Genomic DNA, 27,762 nt, shown 5'->3' on the forward strand with positions numbered 1-27,762 from the left:
CCGACCGCCTTCCTCCCCCGTCGCCCCGCGCGCCGCGCATCCCTCCCTCGCTCGCTGGCTCCAGACTGGTTTTTCTGGTTCAGCCTCCCTCCCTGGGACACGCTGGGGGATCCGATGACGTCGCTGGCTGAGTCTCTCCCTCTTCCTCCCTCCCTCCCACTGCCTCTCCCCCCGTCCGCCCTCGCCGCGCACTCCTCCTAGTAACTTCTGTTCGGGGAGGCGCTGCCAGGAATAACCCGGTGCGTCCACAGCCCGGGAGGGGAGGCGGCCGCTGCGACTCCCGCACGCAGACAGCTGCGGCCCGGGCCTCGCGGCTCCAGCCTGAGCCCTGCGGCCCCTGCCCCGGGCCCATCTCCGTACAGTGTCAGAAAAATAAATAAAGGCAAGAGGAGCCTGGGCTGGCGGTCGGGATTTCTTCCCTCCCTCCGCGCCCGCCCTCCCTCTGTCCTTAAGGAAATGCTACCAGACACCCCCCACCAGACACGCTCAGCCTTGGCGAGGAGCGGCCGCCGCGGCAGCGAGAACAAGGGCACCAGGGGGGTTTCCTCCCCTTCCTCCTCTCCCTCCTCCTCCCCGTCCTCCTCCTCCTCCTCCTCAGCGGTGACTTTCCAGGTGAGCGGCCGCCGCGGCTGCGAGGATCCCCCTCGCCCTCTCGGGCTCGGGCCGCCGCGTCTCGCCCTCCTCCCGCCCCTGTCACCCGGCGGTGGCTGGGAGCTGACAGCCGCCCGAGGGGCTCGCGGCCCGTAGGCGGGCGGCCGGCGGGAGGCGGGCTGGAGGTGAGGGGGTGGAGAGGAGGAGAGCGGGGCGCAGCTGAGCGCCGTCGCTCCCCGGAGGAGGGTCTCCGCACAAACATCTTCGGTGACTGTGGCACAAGTCTTTGCCAAGTTGTGTCCTGGACCTTGACGCTCCCCGGAGCCCGGAGGAACTTGGAGGGTCTCCCGGCTCGTTCACAGTGTTCCTCCACGTCTCGCCTGTGGGGTGCTGGGTGCAGCCTCGGGGTGCGCGGAGGGCGGACCGGCCACTGGGAGAGCGGAGCGGCGGGAATCTAGGTCCCTCCTCGGCTCGGTAAGTGGCCTGGGCGCTGGGTTTTTCCTGCCTCCTTCGGCGCTGGGAGCTTGTTTCACTTCACACTGGAATCGCCGCCGCCGAACTCCGTCCCCGGCTTCCCCGCGCGCGCCCCCAGCCCCTTCCTGGTGGCCGGAGGGTGAGGGTCGGAGGGGGCGGGGATGGGGAGACCGCGGGAGGGGGGTCGGGCGCGTGGGGAAATGCGGGGAATACCCTGGCCGAGGATCTATGCAGATGAGGGGAGGCTGCTTTGCGTAATGTCCTGGGGGGAGGGGGCCGCGCGGGAGCGCTGGAGGCAGGAATGTGCCTGCTTACTAATGAGCGACGTGCACCGGCGCGCACGGCCCGGCCACCGCTGCGGCTGCGGCGGCCGGCGGCGGCCCGCTGTCAGGTAGCGGGGGAGGGGGCCGCGGCGCGCGGCGCGGGCGGGCGGCGCGAGGCCCGGGCCGCCGGCCTGCGGCCGAGCGAGCGCAGGGAAGGCGCTGGCTCCGGGCATTTCAGTGACTCCTTTTACCTCCCGGGCAAGGAAGGAAGGAAGGAGCGAAGGAAGGAAGCGAGGAAGGAGGGGACTGTCTCGATGGAAGGTTCAGGCGGAGGCGCCCTCTCCTTGCGGGTGCAACGGCCGCAGAGCGGCTCTGGCCGCTGCCGGCTGGACCCGGGCGCTTGGAGACTGGTGGGGGCGGTTTGCATGCATGTTTGTCTGTGAGTCTGGCCGGGGATCGGGAAGGGACATGTGTGTTTGGGCTGTGCACTGTGGGGAGCTGGGTCCGCGCCTTTATGTCTGTTCCCTGAAGTGGGTGGAACGTTGGCCCGTTCCGGGAATGTTCCATGACGTGGTGCAGCCACAGGAAGGGGGTTAACGAGGGGCTCTGTGCCGCGGCTGCACTGCTGGCTGCTATCAAAGCAGATGTGCTGCTGCTGCTCCTCCTCCTCTTTCACCTCCTTTCACCCCCACCCCCCGCCTTTCCATTCTGTGCCTCTGGTACTGGTAGGGGTGAGACAGGAAAACATTGCTCTGGGTGTGTGTGTATGTGTGCGCGCGCGCGTGTATGTGCGAGGGTGGGGGAGGGGGTGCTGATGTGCAGTGTGGGGTCTGTCGTATTTGGTAGGGGGTGGACTCCAGATCAGCTCTGCTACCCCAGCTGTTATCACAGATCGGTGCGCTTTATACGCATGTGCCTCCCGCGTTCTGTCTCTCTTACATAACACATCCAGTGCAGCAGAGGACACGAGAAAATGCGACCCCAACCCTCCAAGCCCAAATTGCGTGAGGTGATAGAAGGTCAGGAAGCGTCCCTGGGTGTTGTCCTTCAGGGACCTGGTTCCCAGTGGGGGAAAGGAAGAAGGGAAGGAGGGTTTCTTCAAGTGGCTCCTCTCATCTCTGACTTAAAAGCATCTAACTAAAAAGGACTGCAGGCACTAGTCTCCCTAACGGGAAAGCTTGTAACCTGCTACGCCAAAAGAACGGGGGGGCACTTTAACCTCGGGAGTACAGAGAAGAGAGCGGGTCCTTAATCAAGACGCTTGGAGGAGAGGAGCAATAATTTGTGGGCGGATAAGGGGCACTGGGGATGGCTTGGAGGAGACCGGAGGAATCTGTTGGTAATAGGTTTCACTGGAGGCCTTAGGACACCTGTAATGGCTTAGCATTCACATAGGAAGCTGTGCGTGCAGCTGATATTGCAAAACCCTATTCTCTGCAGTTACTTAGGCCTAAAATGATATAGAAAGGCTTGTTTCCTGTACTTTTATTATAATGGAAAATTTGAACTGATTTTTCTCCTTCCTTTTCTGCCATTTTTAAAATAACTCAATTTGCCCCCAAATGAATATTGGTACTTGCCCCCAACCTTAAGGCTAGACCTTAATAATTCACAAGAGAACTGTGTTCTTCTAGCATACCCAGAGCCCTAGTCAAGGGCTATTGATTTTTCTCTTCAGTACAGTTGTTTCTTTTGTAGTGCATAATCAAGCCCAGAAATTACTTGAAATATTAATAAGATCCATTTTAATTAAATTTGCAATGATCTGTCCTCCTAGAAAAAGGCCATTTAACTTTATTAGAAACGTTTCCTCCAGTGATACAGTAATATTTGGTGATGTTTGTCCTTGAGCAAATCAAGTTATTTTAAATATTTACACTTATGTTTGCTACATATGTAGCAAATGCCTCATTGCTTTTTCACCTTATAAGTGTGCCAAAAGCAGATTTTTAACAAAGTAGATTGTGGAATGAGTAGATTGGTTTGAATTTTAGGGTATAGGCCACATAGCTTATCAGAACAGAAATGCCCTTTCTGTGAGTAAAATGAGTATCATTTTCATTATTAAGAGAAAATTACCTGTGGAACCCTAAGGAGTCATGGTACCAGATGACAACTGTATATTTTCATTGTGAGCTGAAAGGGATTTACCAGCATTTACTTGATAGTGTGTTTGTTTCAAGTGTCATAATCCCTTTTGACCACTAGGTTTGAAACATGCAATGTATTTCTTATATACAGAAAAGTATTACATTACAATGATGGATCTTTTGAACATTGTCTGAGACAATTTCTTTCGTGGAGATTAGGTCGGGTATAAAACATTTGCTTATTGGCATCTGTATGTCTGTTACAGTGATTGTATTCTATGCGGCTATTAGAGATGGCTTATATTTATACAAGGATATTTAAGAATAAATTGATGTGTGATTGATTTGGGGACAATTTTGGGAATGGTGGTATATTAATGATCTTACAAATTTAAGATCTAACTGATTTTTAATTGGTTAGATCCTTGTAGAGGTGTTTGGTAAAATACCGCTGAAGTACATAAAACATTTGTATATTCCTATTAAACATGGAATGTGAAAAATTTACTATGTGTATATCATCACATAGGAAAATAATGCTCTTTTGATAACATTGAAAACTTAACTAGCAGAATATTTTGATTGATCAGGCTCCTTTGCATGGGATATGTTTGTGAATGTTCTTGTTACCATGAAAACAAGACAGAGGACAGTATATATGGAGACGTTCCTTGTGGTATAGTGGTGCATGTGTCTGCTTGAACTTTTGGCACTTTGTCACTATTCAGAAAATCAGGTTAACTCTTTTATACTGATTTAATTTAAAATGAAAAACCTTATTCCGAAATATGCCATTTTTTTTCAAAGCAGGGCTCATTTTAACAGCAGCAATAACAAATAACTCTGTGTTGTATGCTGCTGTTGGGTTTCAGTTTTTGAATTATAACAAGTATGCCATTTGTGTTGAGTTTGTTTTTAAATTACCAACAGTAATTAGCTGAAGTCCATTTGAAAGCTTCACATAGGAAAAGTAGTTTTACAGAGTGATAGAAAATGTTAGTTTGCATGATTGAAAGTATAACCCATTAGGATGTAAAGTAATTCAGTAACTGATGTGGGAAAAGTGAAGTGGATGTATGGCTGAGGATCACACAGGCTGCTTATCTTCTATTTGTTAAAAATAAACATTGTTTTCACATTGTGGTATGTGATCAGCATCAGTAGAACTCTGTCTATACATTAGTTCTGTAGGTGAAGAAATGGTTCACAGTTTAAATATCTACTTGAAAATTTTAATGATATGCTTCCAGTTCATGTGTGAATTCATCATGAATTCATATTTTGGCTAAAACTTGGTATTTAACTGTTACAACTTTTAAAATGATATTTTACAAAGGAGCAGAGGAAGTTTCTAACTCAACTTGATGCAATTCAAGTTTCATAAGGAACTTCAAACCATCCAGAGTGTATGGATTTGCTTGAACCATTCAGGCAGAGTCCTTATTAATATGGAGCTAAAGTTTAGTGAATATTCAGGTAAGGTCTGTACTGTAAAACCTGTAGGATTTACAGTGTTAGAAGCTGTGGATGAACCCAGAGAATGAAAGGAAAATAGGAAAACTTAATGAAAATAAAATCATGCTTATTTTAAAGTAATTGTATGAGAAATAATATTTTCTCTTTGTTCCTGGTGTTTGGTCACAATCAAAAGCATTGTTTTCTGTATGATATTTATGGCAATGCTTATGAAAAAGAGGTTGTAAACCAGTATTTGTAGCTATGAGCTGCCATAAACTAATTTGGGAAAATATTTTAGCCCTTTATTATTGTGTCACAACTCCAAAATCATTGTGCAAAAGATGATAACATAGCTTTCTTGGTCTGTTCAATCTTTGGCTTCTCTGAGATGGATCATGCATATCAACATTAGATAGACACAGGCCTAAACTGGCTTCATGACTGCATTTAGAATAGAATCAGAAATGCCTGATAGTTGGGCTGAATTTGTGCTATCTTAATATACGCTCCCATTACTCATCATTTGAGGTATTATCTATGACATGTGCTCTATTCTACAAGTGTCTATAACTTTAGATTTCCAACCAGCTTAAAATTGGATATCTAATTGTTTAGATCTATTTAAGAAAGAGCTTTGGAGAGAAGAGATGAATATGATGTTTGCGTGCCTGAGGGTGATTCTAGGCAGAAAGCAGAGGGGGTCTGCCTGGCCACTTCTGGGTCATAGTGTGATAGAAGTAAGTTCAGGAAGCATCGAGAGCCAACCTTTTTGACTTGTCACTCACGTATAATCATAATCCTCTCTCCAGAGTACTACGACTGGTGCCCTATTGTTATTGGTCAATGCAATTCACTCTTTTAGTCGTTCAACAAGTATTTCCTGTAGAGTAGACCTTGTGCTAGATACCCAGGGTATAATAATGACCCAAACCACAGAAGGAACTCCTTTCCAGAAGTTGGAAACAAGCCAGTGGGGCTGATAACAAGAGAAAGGTAATGTGGGGCCTTGAAGGAAGGTTGACCACAGGACTGATTATCCAACCTGGCACATGTGAGGACTGCTTTTGGCAAATCAGGACACATGGTGACCCTCCAAATCACCATGTTACAGACTGATCCATGGGAAGGCAGAGGCTTGAAGTTGAAAGAACCTTGTGCATAAAACCTGTCTCTTCCCAGTGCTTCCACAGTTGTCTTGGAGCACCTGGAAATTTTTAATGACTCTATGTGTAATGACTTCAGTTTGAAGGACTTATGTGTAGATTAACTATTATTATTTGCAGATTTTTTTTAATAACAAAGAATTTAAGTTCTAAAAATACTTACTTGGCACTCCAGTTAACAAAAAATGGCCAGCATCATTGATTCAATTAATAAATAACTACCAATTCAGAAGTCTTTACAAGGTCCCTGTGTGAAGTAACCAATTAATCTTTGGAGCCCTGTGTGAGCTGGATCTATATGTTTTCAAACAACTAGCAAAGGACTGAAACATTCAATTATCCCAATAATTTCTCCTCATGATTGCAAATATCAGGGTCTTTGGAGAAATTTAGATCTGATTTCTTACTTTCCATGTGATTAGGGGTCTGTGTGACATGTAAGTATGAAGCAAAAGAGTAGAAACAGGTCAGTGAAAGTCATTTTCCTTTATTTTATCCACTGCATCATTTGATTACTTTTTTTTTCTGTTTTATAATCTACGTAATGTAGGAAATTCAATTTAGGTGACAAAAAGAGTCTATTTTATGCAGTAGTTCCAAGCTTGGGCTCTGCAGTCAGACTGAGAGTCAGAATGAGTAACGGAGATAAAAGGATGATGATTTCCAACTTCAAACATTTTACAATCTAGAAGAGGCGTGCCTTATAGTAAACTTTATTAACACTTGCAATTGCGAGTAGAGTATAAATGGAAGCAGGATTTTTTCCTGCTGGAAAGATTAGAGGGTTCTATTGGGAAGAGGTAATTCTTTTTTTTACTGGGGGCCTTGAATGTTAAGTAGAATTTTGTTAAGTGAGGAAGGGAGGCAGGAGTTCCATATACTGTGACCTGGAATGGGAGGGGAGAGGGATAGTGCCAGGGAGAGGAGGAGTTGGGAGCCTGGAAAGGCACACAGGTCCCGATCTTGTGGTGCCTCGAAGACCTGCAGAGAAAGCTGGACATCACTGAAGGTTTTTGAGCAGAGAAGTGATGCTATAAAGTGGGTGTTTCAGAAAGCTGATAAGGGCATATAAGATGAATATCTTGGTGGCAAGGAGACAGCTAGATTGCCAGAATATCCTAAAGGGAAGTAATGAAAGTTGCCCCTATTGACAGATAATATGAATTCTTTTATCCTGTTAATTGATGTGTTTAAAAGTACCCTAGAAAATAGTGACAATAATGATTAAAATATTTAGTTAAACATGGCTAAATGTGTATGACAGGCTGTCAATTGGTACAACGTTAAAAGTATTGCATTTTATTTTAACCTAGTATAACTATTTTTATTCAGGAATACATTTATAAATATTAGTAGTGAAAGCTGACCATCAAACACCAACTTACAGACATGTTTATACTTAAAATTATAAGATAATTATATTTTTAGGTATACATATATAAGGAATGGACCAGTGATTCATTCCGTGGTTAATTAGAATACTGCTTTTTAATTGATACCCAGCTGTATCTAAATCATGACAATACTGGAAACAATATAGTGCAGAGTATTTGAAATGCAGTGTTTTGTTTGGCAGAGATTTATTTAATGGTTTCATTTTCTCTGTAAAAAAAAGCCGGAGATCATCGAAGCTCTTATTATTTGCATTGTGGCATATTCTGTTGAGTTCAGAAGCCTAGGAAAAAGGGTGGGACTTTTGAAACTAGGGCAGTAGGTAAATGTAGACACACCTTCATTTCTGTTTGATTAGGGATCTGTCAGTGTGCATATGTGTACATGTATGCATGTATGCACACACACACATACAAATCATAGAGAACCATGTTTTGTGAGAGATAACATTTTGCTACTTAAATACAGCATGAATTCTCATCCTGATAGTTGCAGAAAATATTTCTTTTAAAATGGAGATTAATGTCTAATTCCATTTAAAGAAGATTATAGGAAAGGTGATTTAAATTGTAAGTAGCTTTGTTCACTAAAATGCTAGATTTATTTGAAACAGTGTTTTATTTCTTTTGGAAGCCAGACAACTAGTTTAATAGTGTACATATGAAGCACTAATTTGGCTTGTTAATTGGATGCAATTAAATTGAGGTTATTTTATACTGCTTAATTGTTAGCAAATTACATGCGTTGCCATGCCTGTGTAATGTGAAGCAAAAGCTGAGGGTATGGCGGGAGTGGGGGTGGGAGGGACGCAAGATCTAGTCCTGTCTTTGCAATTAACTTTCTGTGAAAACTTGGAAACAAGTCATCGAAGCTCTTTGGACCTCATTTGGAAATGGAAGAGATTGGAACAGATGGCTCCTGAAGCTTCTTCCAACTCATATTCTATCAGTTTATAAATTCTACTTTGTAGTTGTAGAGAATGCAATGTCATTATATTCTCTAATTATGGTATTACAAGGATGAACTAAACACTTAAAAAAATCAGCACAGTGCCAATTTAGCAAATCCATTAGAAGGAAGACAATCTAGGCTTAAAGAGCACTCACCTGTGCCAGCCTCCACCCAAGCTTTCTCCCCACGTTCCATCCCGTAGCCCTCACAACCATCCTGAGAAGATCTGGTTTTTTATCTCTATGTGTACACTTAAAGAAACTTACATTCAGAAAGGATTTTGCAAGGATGCTTTGATAGTCAAATTCTGCTTTGGTGAAGCAGGATTTGAACTCAGGGTTCTTTGGCTCTGAAAATGCTTGGTCTTTTTACCTTTTCATGAAGCATAAGCAGTTGTTTACACATAAAAATTATTCCAAATATTGTAAAATTCCAACTACTGTATATTTATCACTTAGCACAGTGTTTCCCATTAGTAGGATATTGGAAAACAGGGAGTCCACAGGTAGCCCAAAGAACCAGGATTTGAAGTCAGACAGAATAGGGCAAATTCCAGCTCTACCACCACCTGGGGGAATTTGAGTAAGCTACTTAACCTCCCTGAGGTACAAAATGAGGATAATACCCGTTCAAGGGTCATTGTGAAATTTTTATGACAATGTGTGCACCCATCTCAATGAGCACCTAGTAAACATTTAGTACCTGGTAGCTATGGGTTATTATTAACAAGGGTTAGACCTAAGAAAAACACAGGACAATTCAAATTGTTGTGACAGTAGAACTTTAAGATATTTTCAACCGTTCATTAAACTCTTGCATGAAAAGGTTTAAGAAACCATGTTAGAAATGACATGGTTTCACATTCAGCAGTTAACAAACGGAAACATCAATGATAATCTGGGGTATTTCTCACTGAGCTCAGTCAGTGCTATACCAATGAAGTGAATTAAATTCTCTGGTTCTATGTGGAAATCATTCTGAAGTTTTTGCTCTAAAAATAGCTTTTGGGGCCTGAATTACCCAACGTGAACTTCTTTGTAAATTGCAAGAACCAGAGGACCATTGATAATTCGTGAGGCCTTGGGCCTACTTAAGAGACACAACTTGGGTTTTCACAGGACTGTTGACTTTAATTTAAAAAAATTATTAATTCAACAGAGATTTATTAAGCACCTGCTCTGGGAAAGGTGCTGTTCTAGATAGTGGAGATCCAGCAATAGACAAAAGTAGTAGAAAAAAAAAATTCCCTGTCTTCATGGAGTTTGCATTCTAGTAGACTAATTTAGAAACTTTTTATGGCAAATTCAGTCACTATATTACTTTTCAGTGTTTACAGGAATCTCTGCTTTTATGGTGGTCTCTCTTAATCCAAATAACAGTTAAAGAAACATTGTAAGACTTATTAAATCACGAATGAAATACCCCATTTATTTTATACATATGTGTATATATGTACACATATTTCATAGTAAGGTAGTTTTTGACACCTAAATATTATAGCACTCTTTTTTTTTTTAAGTTTATTTTTATGATTCAGCATTATGGCCCTTCATACCTGTAGAATTAGCAGAATTAGGTGCTGGCTGTTTTTTTTTTAAGAGCAAGAAAAAAAAATGGTTTACAAATGACACATCCTTTTGTTTTTTCTTGAGACAGATTCTTGCTCTGTCACCCAGGCTGGAGTGCAGGGGCACGATTACGGCTCACTGCCGCCTCGACCTCCTGGGCTCAAATGATCCTCCCGCCTCAGTCCCCTGAGTAGCTGGGACTGCGGGCTCACACCACCATGCAAGGCTAATTTTTGTGACACATTCTATTGTTAAATGCATTTATAAGCTTGCTAATGTGAAGTAGTTACACAAATTATATTCGGAATTTATATTTTTAATCTTGTTTAAATGAATTATTCATCTTTTAACTGATAATTTTTGCTATAAAATTTCTAGTGGCCTTGGATGGTTTCACTTTCACAAAAATGTGCTCGATACAGTGTATGGCATGTGCTGGGCATACAGTTGATATTTAGTGAATGTTTAAAGTCATAATTCTTAAGAAGCTTACTGTCCAAATGGTAAGGAAAAACACCTGCCACATTGCAAGAGGGGGCCGTCAGAACCAGATGAAGGATTCTCCAGGAGCTCAAGTCCTGTCTAGTCCTTGTGCCATCAGCCAGAGTTCATCAGTTTGTGCACCTTTATTTTATTATTATTATTGTTTTGAGACAGGGTCTCACTCTGTCATCCCTGCTGGAATGCAGTGGTGCAGTCTGGGCTCACTGCAATCTCCAACTCCTGGGCTCAAATGATCCTCCCACTTCAGCCTCCCACTTCAACCTCCGAAGTAGCTGGGACTACAGGCACCTGCCACCATCCTCAGCTAATTTTTGTACTTTGTGCGGAGGCAGGGTTTTGCCATGTTGCCCAGGCTGGTCTTCAACTCCTGGGCTCAAGCCATCCACCAGCCTCAGCTTCCCAAAGTGCTAGGATTACAGGCATGAGCCACTGTGTCCAGCCTGTCTGTGCACTTTTAAGTGCTTCTTGGCACATTCAATTTTAATGTTCTCTGGAAAACAAGTACCTCCATGTGTCCATCCAGCAATCCCAAACATCTCTTAAACCAATAGTTCAGGACTCCCCAGGCTCTAAACTTCCCATTTGTTTTTGCAGCAAGTGATCAAATAGGACCTTCATGACTCATTTTTCTCCCTGCAGTTGGATAGAGAAGTTTATAATTGAACTGGGATTCTTCCATCTAGGACAGTCTTTTTTTTAAAAAAACTATATTTTGTTCAGGGTGCTCTAAGAAGGATGCTGTGTGAAGGTGGCTGTTGCTCCTGAGTGTGGGGTTTGAGGATGCATTCTTTCTTGGTGTGCGTGTTTGGATAAATTAGGTGTAAAAGAGAGAGTGTATTCCTTTCTCCCACTACACACCCTTGGCCCAGGTAGGCAGAGACAAATGGAGGAGGAAAGGCTGGGGTGAAATGGTTTCCTTTCATGCAAAGCAAGTGGTGAAAGTCTCTGTCTTTGCAACTCAGCAGTGTCCCCTGGGATGGTCTTGATGGCTGGTCCAGCACTTTATGGATAGGTCATGAGAAGTTCAGCTTCTAATTATCCATGGAACACTTATCAAACTTTTTTTCTTCTGCTGATGCTTACATTTTTAATAAATTCACTTTCTCTAAGCCAGGGACAAATCCAGGGTTATAAAAATTCAATTTATTTTCTTGTCAGTAGTCATGTGTCAAAGTTTATGTTGGGAGAGATTTAGAGATGTAGCCTTTTTGGGTAAAATGAGGATTTCAGATCTCTTTTCTGCTCTTGTGAGGCTGTGCTTATTAGAGCCTTCACTGGGGTTCTAGAGAACACCAGAATGGGTGACTCAAAACTCTGACCCCACTAGTTGATTGCTTGCCTTATTATTGATTCTCAAAATGATTCAGGCCAAGGGGCTGCACCTCTGTTATATTTCATTATTTCTTCATCTGTAAAAATGAAGCATTGTTTATAGCGCTGCTCTGCCTCCTGGGAATAGAGCGGGGTAACACAAGAGAATTGGAGTGGCTATTTTTAGTGTGTGAAGCAACACTTAAGCTTTGAGAATAATTCATTTGTTGAAAAAAAATCTGATACACAGCAATACATTGGTGACAAGGGTTAGTAGAGTGTTGTTGAGATAATTGACTGATATTGATGCAATTTATTACAGGCCTATGTAATTGTTTTCAGAAAGATAATGGTCAGCAGTTCCATAGCTTGTTATAATATCTCCTGATGGATTTAAATTTTGTGTAGGTCACTAATGCACTTGTGTCATGAAGTATTCAGATCGTTATACCCGCGTTCAAACAAAAGAAAAGGGATCTAAAGACATTTGTTTTTGGATTTTTAATCTGTTTACTTGTTCGAATGACCTCAGTACTATTCGTGATAAACTTGGTGCCCAACTTCAATCAAGTGTAACTTTTAAAATGGGTCAAGTGGATGAGAATATTCTAAATGGCCTCTTAAAATAATAACCCGACAGTATAGAATATAACAAATAATTAGACACTGAGTGTGGAAATTGAATTTTCTGATGGACAAAGTCCAAGTCTGTTCAGTCATCGTTGGTTTATGGCAATGTTTGGTGGGAGTTTGCTAATGTGAAACCTAACGATGTCTGAAAATGGTCATGATGGGTATTAGTAGCCATCTGGAAAAATTGTACATCTTCACAAATAATCCCAGGAATTTATATTGTGGAGAAAGTATCCTGATAGTTCCTCTTTTCCTATATTGTTATGGGCTGTGTAGGATGAGAGCAGTAGGAAGCAAACAGCAGATATTTTGAAATTAATCACAAAATTGCCATGGCTTTGAAGCCTGCTATTGTCACACTAACCCTTCTTATAGTTGTAAAATCAGACATTGCCAAATAGTATATCTAACATTTTTAAATCTCCTTTGAGCCAAATTGATTTGGTTTAAATTTCATTTCAAATTTTTACAGTATACCATCAGTTGTATACATCAAGCTACTATTCTTATTTGTATTTGACATGTAAGTGTTTCTAAAAACATGAGGTAGTGAATGAGCAGGCATGAAGAGATGAAATTCTGAGGTTCTTTTGGAACATACAAGTGACGGCCTCCTTATTTGGTGCAACTTTTTCCCAGTGCTTTCTTCCCGACGGGTCAGCTTTTGGTTTTGAGCAGACTGTATCATCAGTCCCAGGTGAGCTTTTTGTGAGAAATTTTACTTCTTCCTTTCACTATGATATAATCTATGGTACTGCAATGATGCCTTATTTGGGGTATCTCTTAAAGTGCCTAATTTAAATATGCTGATTAATTTTCTTAGGTGTAGGATCTGATGGCTCAGTTTTGGTTTGTCAACGGTTGGCAGGACACTTTGCAATGTAAAGTTTCTTACAGAATTACAGGATTAGATAAAACTGTTGGCGGCATCATTTAATCTCTAACTGAGCGAGAAATCACTCAGGGCAAATCACCAAGGACTGCTTGCATTCAGTCTGTACTTAAACACCTTTTTATTTCTTAGGAAGGCCTATTCTGTTCTTGGACACTTTTAGTTACCAGCAGTTGAGCCCTCTACAGCTATCTAGAACAAGTTTACTCATTGTCTTGCATGACAATCCTACGGTTATTTAAAGATAGCAATCTTGTTCACCTTAAGTATTCTTTTCTCCAGGCTAAATAATCCCATTTCCTTCAACTAGACCTCATAGGATGTTGTTTTCATTTTTATTTTATTAATTTCCCAGGCATCAGGTTGTTCATGTCTGAAATTTACTCCAGGCTGTTTTTTTTTTTTTTTTTTTTTGGATAACTCCTCAAAAGTGAATTGCTTATTACCATTTACTTTCCAGAAGACAGCCTCTTACCAACTGGCTTAGAAACGTTTTACAGAAAAGGACTAGCCATGCTTGCTGAGACTTTTTATGTAGTATAACTAGAACAGAGTTGGAATGTATAATAATGTAATGCAAATTGATTTTAACAAATGTAATTCTTGAGATGCTGGTATGTGCAAGATATATGGGAATATGAAGTAGAGTATAAATATACATAGAATATAAATGTAAGTAGAATGTAAAATATAAAGAAGAGTCACTATTCTCATCATCAGAACTTTTATAATCTACCATATTGAGGAAAAGAATGATGTAAGGGAAGCAGTAATTAAAAGAAGCAGGTTAAGTTCCATGAGAGAGTCACGTATGAACTACTGAGAAGGCACAGCGTCAGCCCTGGCTGAGGACTCAGGAGAGGTTTCATAGCAAAAGGAAATGCTGTATCTGGGGCACACATACCAGTATGGGAAAGTGTCAAGAGTATTTTCAGAGAAGCATCTCATTTGAGGGAAGCATAAAATGTGTATTAAGTGAATGTTGGTGAGAAAGTTAGGGAGATTGGGATATGTGGTCTAAGGACTCATATTCCAGTTTAAGGGATTTGGGCTTAAAACGATAGATAACGGTGCATGTAGTCTACCCCCATTAAGAATTTGGTCCCTGAATTGAACAGTTCTGTAACTACATACACAATTTAATGAAATGAAACAAACAGATAAAAGATAATTATGTGAAAATTTCTATGCAGAAAATTCAATTGCATTTATGAGTAGCAGGGAGTATATGCAGTTTGCATGTAAGACATGTTTGCTTTGAATGGGCATATTATTTTTATATACTGCCAGTGTCCTAGAAACCCAGCAAACTGAAGGATGATGACTTTAATTATAAAGGTAAAGCAAGTGTTTTGCTGTTAGATGTCTTGTTATATTCACACCTGTGCCGGTGACACATACCTTTCCTACTTCCTACTTTTTGGCAATATAATTGACATGCAGTACTGATACTAGGCTGAGCTCAAATGATTGTCATTTTAGTATGAATTAACCTTTTCATCAATTTATATTTTTCTGTTAATTAAAAATGGGGATGTAGAATATTGGGAAGTACTTGCACGCATTTATACTGCTTGTAAGACTGTTGTCTATACAGAGCCTAACAGTATGCAAAGAGTTTTGTTGCATCTTACCAACAATTAAAAAAAATATATACTACTTGAAATCTAGACTGTATTTAGTGCCTATGGGGAAACTCTCTTAATTTGTCTGCGCAGATGACTTACTCCACATGATGAAAAGGAAAGAAGGAATATTTAAATGGTCACATATTTGAGAGAATAAGTGGACATATATGCCCAAGTGATATATTAAAAGATAGTTGAGAGTTAATAATTTTATGTTGCCAAAACAAAAGTTATTGTTTCCTGTGTGTGTACTTTGATTTTGGAACTTCTTTTTTAATCATTATGGAAATAAATACATTTTAGATTTAGCTCTAGTCGCACTTTTAGTCTCTGGAGAAGTACATAGGACTTTGTGAGTTACTAGGAGAGACTAGAAGAATACTGTGTTGTAATAAAAAATATAGTTAATTAATTTTGTTTCACTTGAATTCATGTGGGGACACTGGTGTTTCAATAACATGCTTGATTATAGGCCATCTGAGTACTTACTATTATTTAGATTTTATTGAGGGTCTCTTCTGAAGTACTTAATATAGATGGAGGTTGAACAAGGAGATATATTTTTAAACATTAGAGTACTATGTAAATATATTTCCATCTAAAACTTTATTGACTTTTACCTAGAGCATGAAAGTTACGAGGTGATGATACATCTTGTTATCGTCCAGAGGAGTGAACGAATAATCCTGGAACCACCTGCAGGTCTTGGGACTGTCTCAGTTACAGGGTCTGTACTTTGTTTAGTTATCTAGCCTTGAAGGGATTGAGGCACTGGTAATTTGTGCTGAAGGCCACTTATAAAGAGAGGTTATAGTTTTATGGGTAGTTTGTAAGAAAAATAAAACCACTGAGCCTGGAGATATCAAAGTAGAAAAGGGTCCTGTTAGAACCAAAGATTCTGAAGCAAGTAGGTAGGTAGGTTTTTCATGAAAGGTTCATTCATTCTTCTGTGCTCATGAGAGTGTGTATGTGTGTGTGATTCACTTCTCTCTTCATTCTTGTATATATCTGTTCACTCAGTGAGCTCCCTTCCTTTCACTTCAGCTATTTAATTTTGAGCTGGGCTCTGATTTGGGAAAGTACAGGTTCTAGAGGAACAACACAGTTGCTCACTGTGTAATGGAAATAGGATGTGGATCTCAGAAAGAAGAGAGTCCTGATTTTGTCATCGCATTTCGTGGGAGTCGGTTTTCTGGAAAAACAACAAATGATTGGTGAAAGCTCATTTGAGAAGGATTTTCAATTTGGATTTTGCTAGAGAAGAAGGAACATGTAGTATGCCCTTCTGAATATTTTTAGAGAGGAGGCCAGTTTGTGAAACAAGTCAGCCTGTTGGATACAATCTGGCCATATCAAAGACTATGAAAATGTGGAGACTCGAGGTGGAGAACTTGGATCTCAGAAGTATGGAAAGTCAAACATTATGGTAACAACTTACTGTTTCTTACATATTCTGACGACATATTTAAATGAAACCAATCCTGAATGAAACAGTGAGTTTTAAAAGGGTTTGTTTGGAAAACTTCAGGTCTTAATCCTTTTCATTGTATGAGTAATATATCTTATTATGTTGGAATTGTGCACCTTCATGATGTACTTTAAGCAACAAAATTGGAGCATTTTAATGGTTTTCTAAAGAGAAAGTGTAAAATACGTTATCCCGCAAAACTTCCTTTTATTCTCACAGTTATTTGTTCTCTTTCATGGTGTAAAAGAGGTGCCTTTGACAATAGCACCAGGAACCTGAAGAACTGCTGTTTTTTATGTTCTGGTTTCTATTTTCAGTTGTGTATTTATTCACGAGTTAATCTAACTTACTGTTGTCATACTGATCTTTACATCCTCCATCTATACTAAATTTCTGGTAATACTGATTTTATTTAGTCTGTAATTATGATTATAAAATAAAACATTTTTAGTCTTCCCTCTGTCCTTTCCAAGTGTCATCAGCAGCAATTAAGTATAGACCAGACAGCGTGAATTTTGAATAAAATCTTCACTGAGCATAGACAGTATCTGGGCAGTCACATGCAGCTTGGGGAGTGTTCATTGTATACCATTGACAGATGATTCCAAGGAACAAGTATAAGTATGTTCATATTAAAAAAACACAAGAATTGCTGCAGAGATTTAATTGATGAAAGAACGATTGATATGAGGGGAAAAGACACCAAAAAAAAAAAGCTGTTGTAGGATCACTCAGGAAGCAGACATCCACTGCAGTATTTCCTAGGATCGAATACACTGGAATCACATTTTCAGTCTAGAATCCTTTGATACAGTTTGGGAAGCCAAGTAAATAAAGCAGTTGGATGTGATTAGATTTTTTGTAGGCCCCTCTCAGCACTCACACTCAGGGGCACTGGCCACTGGGAAGTAAAGAAGTGGTTACAGTTAGGAATAAGGAGTCTGAGAATGGGAGGAGTCTGGGATTGCTTTTCAGCAAATGGAAAGGAGCCACTCTGAGGTTCCCATAGCTATGCTAGTCCTGAACTGAGTGGAGATTTCAATTCCCTGAGCCTATTTCTTGAAAAAATGGTGTTAGAAATATATATATGTGAAGTAAATGGCAAACTCTAATGTACTACGCAAATTTAAGGTATCGTGATAAAGTCTTATTACTCAGATGTTTAGGAAATAAGACAACAGAATATTACCGAAGGGCTTTGCATCACTCTAAGTAGAGAAACCTAAGTTACTTTTAATGTTGCCTGAAATAGTGTATGACTGGACAGGACAGGTAACATATATGAAATTGTAAAGTCTTTGGTGTACCTTTACCATATAAAAAAATTTCAGTAACCTTCTAAAAATGAAACTTGTTTATCAAGAAGCAGTAGAACCGAGGATGAACTTCACAAAAACATTGAGATGTTTTCTGTGCCAATTCTTAAGATTCATTTACTTGTGAATTCATAGGTTAAAATGCAGTGCACATTTTAAGTATCATGATACCTATAAAACCCTAAACGTATGTTTAAAAATAGCACTTATATTTTTAGGGTAGTTTTAGCTTCACAACAAAATTCAGGGGAAGATACAGAGATTTCCCATGTACTTCCTGTCGCCACATACACACATTATGGAAGTCTGTCTTGCTCTATAGTAGTACGTCTGTTATAATCCAAGAGCCTACATTGACACATCATGATCACCCCAGGTCCACAGAATTAATTATTTTAACTCATGTCCTGGTATGAAACATTGCTTAGTTCAAATGTTAGAGATGTTGACACAATAAAATATCTGTAACATTTGTTTACCACGAGAAGAACAGAATCTACAATTTGTTTTGTAGTTGATGATCTATCTCAAACTGCATACGCTGAAATTAAACTATCTCAGTTTTTTATTTCAAAATGATTATAAAATACCTTATGGCCTTATTTTTAATCATTATTTACCATAAGCCAGAGCTTCTCTAGATTTACGCATGGTTATAACCTGGTTTTTGGCTGAAACTAAATGGAAGGCTGGAAATTTAGAAGAAAGGAAACTAAAAATCTTTAAGAAACATGAATAGATAATTTCAATTTTAAAACACTCTGGCTAAAGGTTTTGTTTGCTATTAAAATGGTTAAGATTGACAGATTCTTTAGAGATTCTGATTTTTAAAAGTATTAGTTAAGATATTAAAACTTAAGGTCCTAACAAATAAAAGGAGTTTATATGTTGTGCAGTGGGTGTTTTCATAATGAAAACACATATGTGAAAACACATACGCTTTTAGAAACGTCTCAGGGGGCCTTCTTGCCTACTTTCTCCTCACTGGAGCTCTGCAGTGCAGAAATGTTCCTTTCCCTGTCTTCTGACAGTTATTTACGAAATCCACAATTGGAATGGAGATAGATAGAAAACGAGGGGAAAACAACTGCAACAACACTTAAGCGATTTTCACATTTGATGACTTGGAAACAATCCTAGTGGAAAAAAGGGTGATCTTTAGAGAAATTGCGTTCAAAATTAAGCTAAGAAACGTGCGCCCTGCCAGTGCGTGCTCTCAGCACCTGGAACGCACGCATTTCCTCCGCTGTGGGAAATCCAGGCGGCGGAGGGCGGCAGCCCGCAGTCTGCGGCTGGGAGCGCTGGGCTTGCGAGCTCGGTTTCCTCCGGGAGGAAGAGCAGCTCCTCCCCGCGCAGCCCCAGGGTTGGCCTCCGGTAGCAGCGCAGGGCCGGCCGGGGACGGAGGGGCCGGGAGCGCCCGCGGCAGAGGGGAGCCCTGGCCGCCCGCCCCGCCCCCGCCGCGCGCTGCCTGCCCTGGACGCGGCTTGAACTTTGGCCCCCGGTCCGCTGACACCCGAGGGAGCATGAATGCAATGACGTCTCCGCTGGGCTCAGCTGCACAACAGGAAATGCTCTCGGCCTCCCCCCCTTCCTGCCGGGAGAAAGTGGGGCTCGCCGCGCCCGGCGGCCGCTGCAGCGCCTGCCCAGACCTAGTTTCGGGGCCGCCCGGGGGCGCGGGCCCAGCGCCGGGAGCGGGTCCCGGCGGCAGAACGCGTGCCCCGGCTGGGGGTCGCTCGCCCCCGCGTGTCGGGGGCCTCCACGGTGCGGAAAAGCCCGGGGGTCGGGGGGGCAGTTGGCCTCGGGGGACCACAGCACTGGCACCTCCCTAACCGAGAGGACGCCTAGGCAGGTGGGCCCGGAGCACCCAAGGGCTCCCGAAGTGGGGCCTTATGGTGCCCAGGAGCGCTGACCTCAGGAGGCCTGGGTCCACTTGTCATTGCCGGGATAGAATGTACACTCTTCCTTTTCACAAAGCCCTCGCAGGAAACCTCTTGTTTAACTCTCCCTCTAACTGCCACCTTTTTTACTTTGTTGTGGAAACAAAGATATGAATGTTTAGCGCAAAGCACGAACATCGTGCCGTTTATACACTTCCAGCCAGAATCATTACAAGAAAATGATCTCAGTGTTCATGATTTTAGCTGTTGTTATTTTAGGGAATATGATGAATTTTGTTTAAAAGAATACTAATGATCTTGTGAATTTGAAGACAGTGTCATAGCCCTGGATTTATCTTGAAAGTATTAGATGGACTTTTACTGTTTTTCTATTATTATTTTGCTAGAGGTAGACATAAAACGTTGGACACAAGCAAGTCAACCCAAGCTGTTAAATTTTAAAAAGTTTAAACTTGTATGAATGATCTTTCGAATTATATTTGAGAATCGATGTTTAGTACCAATAATCTGTAATTTAGTAATTTGAATCTTACGTGTCTTCCATACTTGCAGGTTATAAGAGTTGTGTCAGCTGAGCTGTCGTCATTGTGATTACGACCCTGTTTGACTCATGAATAGGCTTTGTAATGGTAGATTGTTCTTTTGGACACACAGCCAAAATGCCAAAGTTCACTGGGAGGTCTGCTAAGGTTTCTTATATCAAAGAGTTGACAGAGAAAGGACTTATTAAATAAAAATATTATTTAGTAGTTCCTAGTAAACCTCAAAAATCATTCCAAATTGGAACGTACGCTGTGTTTACGTGTTTAGGTTAAATTGAGTCATGAAGCTAACCGCTGACCTATGATTTCAGTGGTGTTGCCTAAATATTTTCCTTTAAAAGAAGTCCCCACAGGATTATGAGATGGACATATAGTACAATGTCATTTTTCTTGGGAAGCTTTCAGCTAAATTATGAAATAAGAAAATTTAAGGTTATTTGAGTACATCTGGAATAATAGCTTTCGATATTGAAATTGTCTTTTTGGGATAGCTTTTTTCTTTTTCCTTGACAGAATATAACACAACAATCATTTTTCCCATCTGAAAGTTCAAGTTGTTATGATAGCAAAGTTATGGGTTATGAAATGCCCAAAAATATTGGTACAAATATCCTCAATGGCCCACTGAAGAAAATAAAATTGGAAACTAAGAATAGAGGGGAGGTTGTGGCTTCTTTGGTATTATGTCAGGAGAGCATAATCCATTACAGTACACTCTTACAGTTCAACAATTTGGTGGCAAACAAAGTTTTGTGAGTGAAAATGTTTCATAAAACTGGAAAGCACTGTGCTAATGCAAGATTACTTTCTAAAAATATTCTCGTTTCCTTCTTTCCTTCACAATAAAATTGTATGGAAGGTTTGTGTGGTATAACAAGGAGAACTTCTAAAGTGCATATTAATTTCATCCATTATGGCCACATAGTTGGGTCCTCTGCCTTCTATTTACTCTGTATAAGATTTCAAACCTGGGGAGCAAATAGAAGTCAGGGGACACAACTATGTGACCTCAAAGGATGTGGCTGCAAAGGTACTATGAAAGTATTTATTTAGTAGTAGTATTATAGGGACCGATTACTCCAGATTTGTATGAACAATAATCCCCAGTTTTTATGCAGCATCATGTTGGAGGTGCTAAGTAGGATCCTTAGACATATTAGTTCAATCTCATAATCTCGAGGAGATTAACATGCTGTTTTATGAAAAATGGAGTGTGAGTTCTTATGGGCTGCATAGATTCTGAATTTTTATAACATTAATCCAAACCCAGTAACTTGTCTCTAATTGTAGTCTAAGCAAATGTGATTTGATGTGAATTACAAATATATCTACTTTTGGGGATAGATTCCACTCTTTGTATTGCAGAAGAATTTTGTGCCTTTGCAGGGACCAAAACTATAATTCTGTTTAGGGTCGGTAGGAGAATATCTTTTTCCTCTTAACTGTGAGGTTTGTGTTTCTTAGAAGAAAATCCTAGAAAATGCAATCCTCCATTGTATCTTGGAATTACAATTTGAAATATCTTAAATAGTATTTTTTTAAAAGAATTGGTTGTCTGCTCTGTGCCTTTTTCAATGAACTACATAAGTAAAGGCAGAGTTTGTCTTTTCCTTTCTGAATGCCCAGTGCCTAGAACAGTGCCCGACCTGGAGCAGTTGCTCAGAGCACAGGTGCTGAATGAAGAAATAAAGATGATACTGCTATGTATCATATTTCGGATGCTATTTTGTGGTCTTCAGTCATAATTTTAGAGTTTTGTTTTTTGTTAAGAGATTTTAATTCAGCAAAAATGAGGTCTTATTTGATTTTGAATGAAATGTAAACATACCGTAGATGCACAATAAACATTTATTAAATTTAAAAAAAATCACTGAAAGAAGCATGATACTGCAATCCTGGTGCTTTATTTACTATTCTAATCATTTGCAATCCTCCTTTTACATCTAATGAGAGTCATTTTTTAAAAAGCTCATTGACCTATTAATTTATAAAAGAAGACATTTAGCAAAGCTAAAGAGAGGCCCACTTGAATTTGAATCATTTTAACTAGCACTTAACCCTGGGGCTCTACATAGCGGTTTGAGATCCAAGGATTCTTTGAGCTCTTAAACCTATTCCATGTTTGACTATTCATTGCCTAACAGGATCTTTGATGCTACATTTGAGCCTTTCTGGAAATCGGGATTGTGGATTGAAAGCCATTGCTGTACCTCCTGCCTGGTACTGTGCCTGACAGAGCACCAAGCTCAGAAGGGCCCTGAGTTCGGTTTAATGATCTGCTGTCGCTGCCTAGAAATTAATTTTTGAGCAAGGGGTCTTCATTTCTCTGCCTTGCTAAGGTACAACTAAATGAAAAACAGATGGAGTGTTTGGGATCCATCCAATATATCAGTTCCTTTGGAATATTATTTGGAATCAAATATGAATGGTTTTGAAAAAGAAAATCTCCAAAGTGTTCAATATATCGTCTTGGTTGGAACATAGGCGACTGTAGCTAACATCATGGGAGATGTAATAGGTAGGATTAATGATCATATTTTGAAATATCGTCTGTTATATTTTGGTTCATGGTTATCTTATTTTTCACTATGAAATATTTATGAAGTATTTATCCCTATTATCAGTGGTATAGTTATTTCCTAATTACTGACATTGATAATACTCAATTTGTTAGATATTGGGCAGGATTTATATTAAAGCATGTTTGTTTTCTGGAGAGTAGCATCTGTTTACGTGAATACATGTTCATGTAACTACTATGTATTTATATGCTCATACCTGTGAAATAATAGGAGAGAAAAGACAGTTTTTTTAAAAAATCTGTTTTTGAGGCTCTGTAGGGATGTACATATCATCATTCTTGTTGAGATCCAGTTCTGTTGCTTAATCAGACTTATGGCTGGAAAAGAGGCAGTCAGTATAGAGCAGGACCAGAACTGTGGGTTTCAGAGCTGGCCTGCGTGGGCTTGAGTGCTGTCTTAGTTACCTTCTAGTTGTATGACTTTGGGCAAGTTACTTTTTTTCCTTAGCCTCAGTTTGCTCACCTGCAAAACAGGGATACGTCTTAAAACAGACCTTGTGAGGATTAAGTATACTAATATAGAGAGAGAACCTGGTCTATAGTGAGCACTCAATAAATGAAGTCCAGGCCACGCTGGATCTTACTATTTTCAAATTTAAGTTTATTTATATGCTTATTTATATTTATTAAATGCAAATTGAGAGCTTTTATTGCTATCCTCAAAGACATCATAGTCAAATGAAGGAGCTGACTTGTAATTTAAGAATCAGGATACTGGATAAGGGCAAAAGTAGGGGGATACAGAGGGTGAAAAGAAGGGCCTGGAGGGAGCCCCAAACCCTCCTTGGAGAAGAAGTGAAATGGAACATTCCCTCAGCTGCCCTTGGAAGGATCAGCAGACACTGAAAGCAGCTTGGTGAGGGCCTGAGAATGCACTGGGAGTTGGGAGCATTTTAAATAGCTGAGTAAGGCTGAAGTTTAAAGTACAAGTGGGAGACTGTGAAAAATGGGGTAGAGATGTAAGATGAGGCAGATCCTGAGGATGTGGATGAGAGGGACAGGAGGGAGATGAAGAAAGGGTCGCATCTTAGAAGCCAACTAATTTGCGTTTTCCCAAAGAGGCTTTGAGCATCAAAACCATATGCCATGCAGAGTTAAAGGAACATAAGAACTGAAAAGTGATTAATAGTAAGGAAATTGCTGGCATGTACTTTGATCTGTCATTTGCTATTTAGTGCGAATGACTATTTAAGCTTTGATTTTTTGGAAGTGTGGAAAAGGCATTTAAATTAGACCCTGAAGTTTCTGACTAAAGGAGGATTAAGTCCTAGATTTCCAAAAGAAGTTTGACAATCCTTTTTCTCCCTAGTTCTTTCAGATTAGGATTAACTACTGGTTTGAGATTAGTACATGGTCCCACTTAGATTGTAATCCTCAGTAGGGATAGGGCAGTGGAGCCTTATTTTATCACTGTAACTTCAGAATCTGATGGAATTTTTAGTTCATAATGATAATTTAAGAAAACTGAATGTCAGACACTTTTCTAGGTCCTTTACATGTGTTGTTTATCCTTTTTTTTTTTTTTTTGAGGCAGAGTCTCGCTCTGTCACCCAGGCTGGAGTGCAGTGGCACAATCTCAGCTCACTGTAGCCTCTGCCTCCTGGGTTTAAGCGATTCTTCTGCCTCAGCCTCCCAAGTAGCTGTGATTACAGGCATGTGCCACCGTGCCTGGCTAATTTTTGTATTTTTAGTAGAGACAGGTTTGGCCATATTGGCCAGGCTGGTCTCGAGCTCCTTGCCCCAAGCAATCTGCCCACCTCACAAAGTGCTGGGATTACTACCTCGCCTGGCATATCCTCATATTTTAAATTTTTTATTTTTTGAGGCAAGGCTGTTAGTCTTCTTATTTCATAGATGAAAACATTGGAAGGGCAGAGAAGTTAAATATCTTGTCACACTGCTAGTATGTTTTGGAGCTTGCATTTAAGCTCAGGCAGTCCTAATTCAAATCCCAGACTTCCCCTTTTCATGACCTGCTTCCTTACTGTAGCTCTGTATACTTTTGCTGAACAAATGGGTGAATGAATGAATAAATTGGGGAAAAGAGATGGATTTATATATGTATATTGAGACAGGGTCTCATTCTGTCACTCACTATGGATTGCAGTGGCATGATAATAGGTCACTACTGCTTCTGTCTTCCAGGCTCAAGTAATCCTCCTGTCTCAGTCTCCCAAGTACCTGGGACTACAGGCATGTACTCCGATTCCCAGCTAATTTTTAAAATTTTTTGTAGAAATGGGGTCTCACTATGTCGCTTAGGCTGGTCTGGAAGGCCTGGGCTCAAGTGATCCTCCTGCCGCAACCTCCTAAAGTGCTAAGGTTGCAGGCACAGGCCACCATGCCCAGCTGGATTAATAATTTTTTAATCCAGATTAGTAAATCTGAGTATAATTTTTTTATTTCCTTGTTGGTGGTAGATACCTCATACCTCTTATTTTCCTAAGAGAAGTTTATTTTTCTATTACATGATATCCCAGTTTCTAAATTCTTGAAGCATAGGATGTATTTAGAAATTGAATTCCTGTAAATTAGATAATTTCCAAATGAGTTCTCTCTTCTTGTATGGATCATGGGGTCTTGGTTGTCAGGGAGGAGGTCCTTAATACATATCCGTGACTTGGATAGTATAAGAATGGACACCATGGGTAGGGCCCAAAGTGAAGCTGTGAGCCACTCACATGTGACGTAGACTAGACTAAGGCCAGCTCTGCGTGCTGAACCTTTGGAAGCCAGGACTTCAGAGATACAAGGATAACTGAGTGACAAATAAGTAGCAGAATATGATAGAAGGGACATTATTTTTACATTTGTGACTTTCTTTTTTGCTATAACTCTGTGACCTCATGTAGCAGTTATACAAAATTGGGCTGTAATTCTTATCTTTGGAGATGAAATGAATGGTAGAGGAAATGTTTGTTGGGCCTATGGAAAGATCCAACTATTATGTCTTTACAATGAACAGAATAATTAGCTTTGATGGAACCAACTTTCCTATTGTAGAAATACTTTTAAAGAGTTTATGTCTAATGACATAAAAATATCCTTAGGAAGCTCTGTTTTTATCCAGAAGTGTTTTTTGACTTCTGTTACATCCTTTGCATAGGTTACCATTTCTGCTTCCTTTGAGGACTTACTCTTTGCTCTCTCACTTCAGTGACCAATGTAGAGTTTGCATACATTTATTTATAACATATTAACATTACTTGAGAATAACACACTAAATGTGAAAGGATCAGAGTAAGATCCATGTCAGGGTCTCAGTTTTTAACTTAATAAACTTATAATTATCAGTATTTTAAAATGACATTTTACTATTTTTGCATAGATTATGTATATTACATCTTATGTCCCAAAGCTTAATAGGTTTGATCATGGACTTTATTTGTAGAAGGCAAGTCAGATAATATTTGTAAAAGTAGGTCGTTGAGTAGAATAATGATAAACTTATCCATATTATAAACTGCATTGTGACATGTGTTTCATTAAAAGAAATGTGATTCTGAAAAAAATGGCTTGCATTTGAGCCGATTACTGTGGATCTAGATTTGCACAGAAGACGTTTGTAGACAGTTCCTGATTTATGCTGCAGCTGGTAAAATACATTCCTTACCTATCTGATAAGAATCTAGTAGGATTTGCTTTTTAATTTTTGAAGCACAGTTATGACTCACTATCAAACTATAAAGCTCTGAAAATGGTGAAGAAAACCGCTATCAGAAAGAGAGCAAAGAATATTTTGTATATTTCACATAAAAGGCATTTAACAGTATTGTTTCCTAATTTTTATTTCAATCTGTTGAAAGCTGAGGTGACTTGCCTCAAAGGTCTTTATGATTTTTGAGGCTTCTTTCTACTTGTGTTTTTGTAAACCTAAAATAAGAATACACTAAAAACACACTGGAATAAAAAAGCCAGTGTGAGTAAATGAAAATGTCATTAAATTTGGTAGAGTAATGGACAGTTGGGTAACTTGGAGTTAATAAAGACATTTAAAAAAGCAGAGAATAAAACAATCTAAATTGCATGACTTTAAAAGAATAGGTAGGGAATTGTGTATTATAATGAAATATGAATGTGTTAACTACAGGTGTTAATATTTAAAAAATAATAGGATGATTTGAGACTTCAGACTCTCTTGGTCAAATGGCTTTTATGACTTCACTTTCTCTTAATTACTGGAATCTGTATTTGCTTTTACATTGTTTTGTCATAGGAAAATACATTTATATAACTTAAGGCTCTTTTCTTCATTTATTTCACCTTGTTTTCAAAAAATTATGTGAACATATTAGTTCCCTAAAAGTGAAAGAACATTGTATTTTTTTTGTTGGTGAATAAGAAGTTGTTATAGAGTGCTCTATTTTTACAGCTGTGCTTAAGGGTATCATGTTCCGAAGAGGTCAGCTTGGCATGACCTCATGGGCATGAATCTTGGGGAGACAATTCTGAAACAGCTACAGGCCTGCAGCTTTGTGAAACCAGCACAGAACATCCAGATGCTGTCGTTAGGAGGCATGCAGTCTGTTAAAGCTTTAGGGTGGAAGGCCCAGGAGGATGCAGCTAGAAGAATGCAGCATCCACATTCGTGGCAACTCTCTGGGTGCTGTTGTAGTTTTAACCCTTGAGTTTGTTTAATAGAAAAAATAAGTAGGGCCGTGCACAGTGGCTCATGACTTTAATCCTAGCACTTTGGGTGGCCTGGGTGAGTGGATCACGTGAGGTCAGGAGTTTGAGACCAGCCTGGCCAAAATGGCAAAACCCTGTCTCTACAAATAAATAAATAAATAAATAAATAAATAAACAAACAAATAAATAAAATAAGTGGGAAAAAATAAATAGGGAGGCAAATAGGAAAGGGTGGAAGGAAAAAGGTTTTGAGACTGAAGTAGAGACATATTTGCTTACTGTTGATTAATATATTTAACAAATACTTATTGAGTAGCTATTATGTGCTGGGCACTGATCTGAGAGCTGGGGATACAACAGGAACAAAGAGTTTCAGCCCTCATTGGAAGATCTTCATCCATATGAATCTG

At 40.1% G+C, this 27,762-nt stretch overlaps 1 protein-coding gene across 3 annotated transcripts in view; it reads left to right on the plus strand.

Annotated features, from left to right (window-relative positions):
* The first annotated feature begins 845 nt into the window (after positions 1-845).
* Positions 846-27,762, plus strand: part of HIVEP2 (HIVEP zinc finger 2) — a 193,527-nt gene continuing 166,610 nt past the window's right edge. For 2 of the 3 annotated variants that reach the window (XM_032274589.1, XM_032274590.1), the window contains exon 1: positions 846-1,065. The gene's annotated coding sequence lies outside the window, so the exon portion shown is untranslated. Of the gene's footprint in view, positions 1,066-1,353; positions 1,457-27,762 lie in introns of those variants that run through there. The other variant, XM_032274591.1, reaches the window with a different exon arrangement.

The sequence above is a fragment of the Sapajus apella genome, unplaced genomic scaffold (genome assembly GCF_009761245.1).
Source record: "Sapajus apella isolate SASKATOON/1434 unplaced genomic scaffold, GSC_monkey_1.0 scaffold6, whole genome shotgun sequence".
Classification (NCBI taxonomy): domain Eukaryota; kingdom Metazoa; phylum Chordata; class Mammalia; order Primates; family Cebidae; genus Sapajus; species Sapajus apella.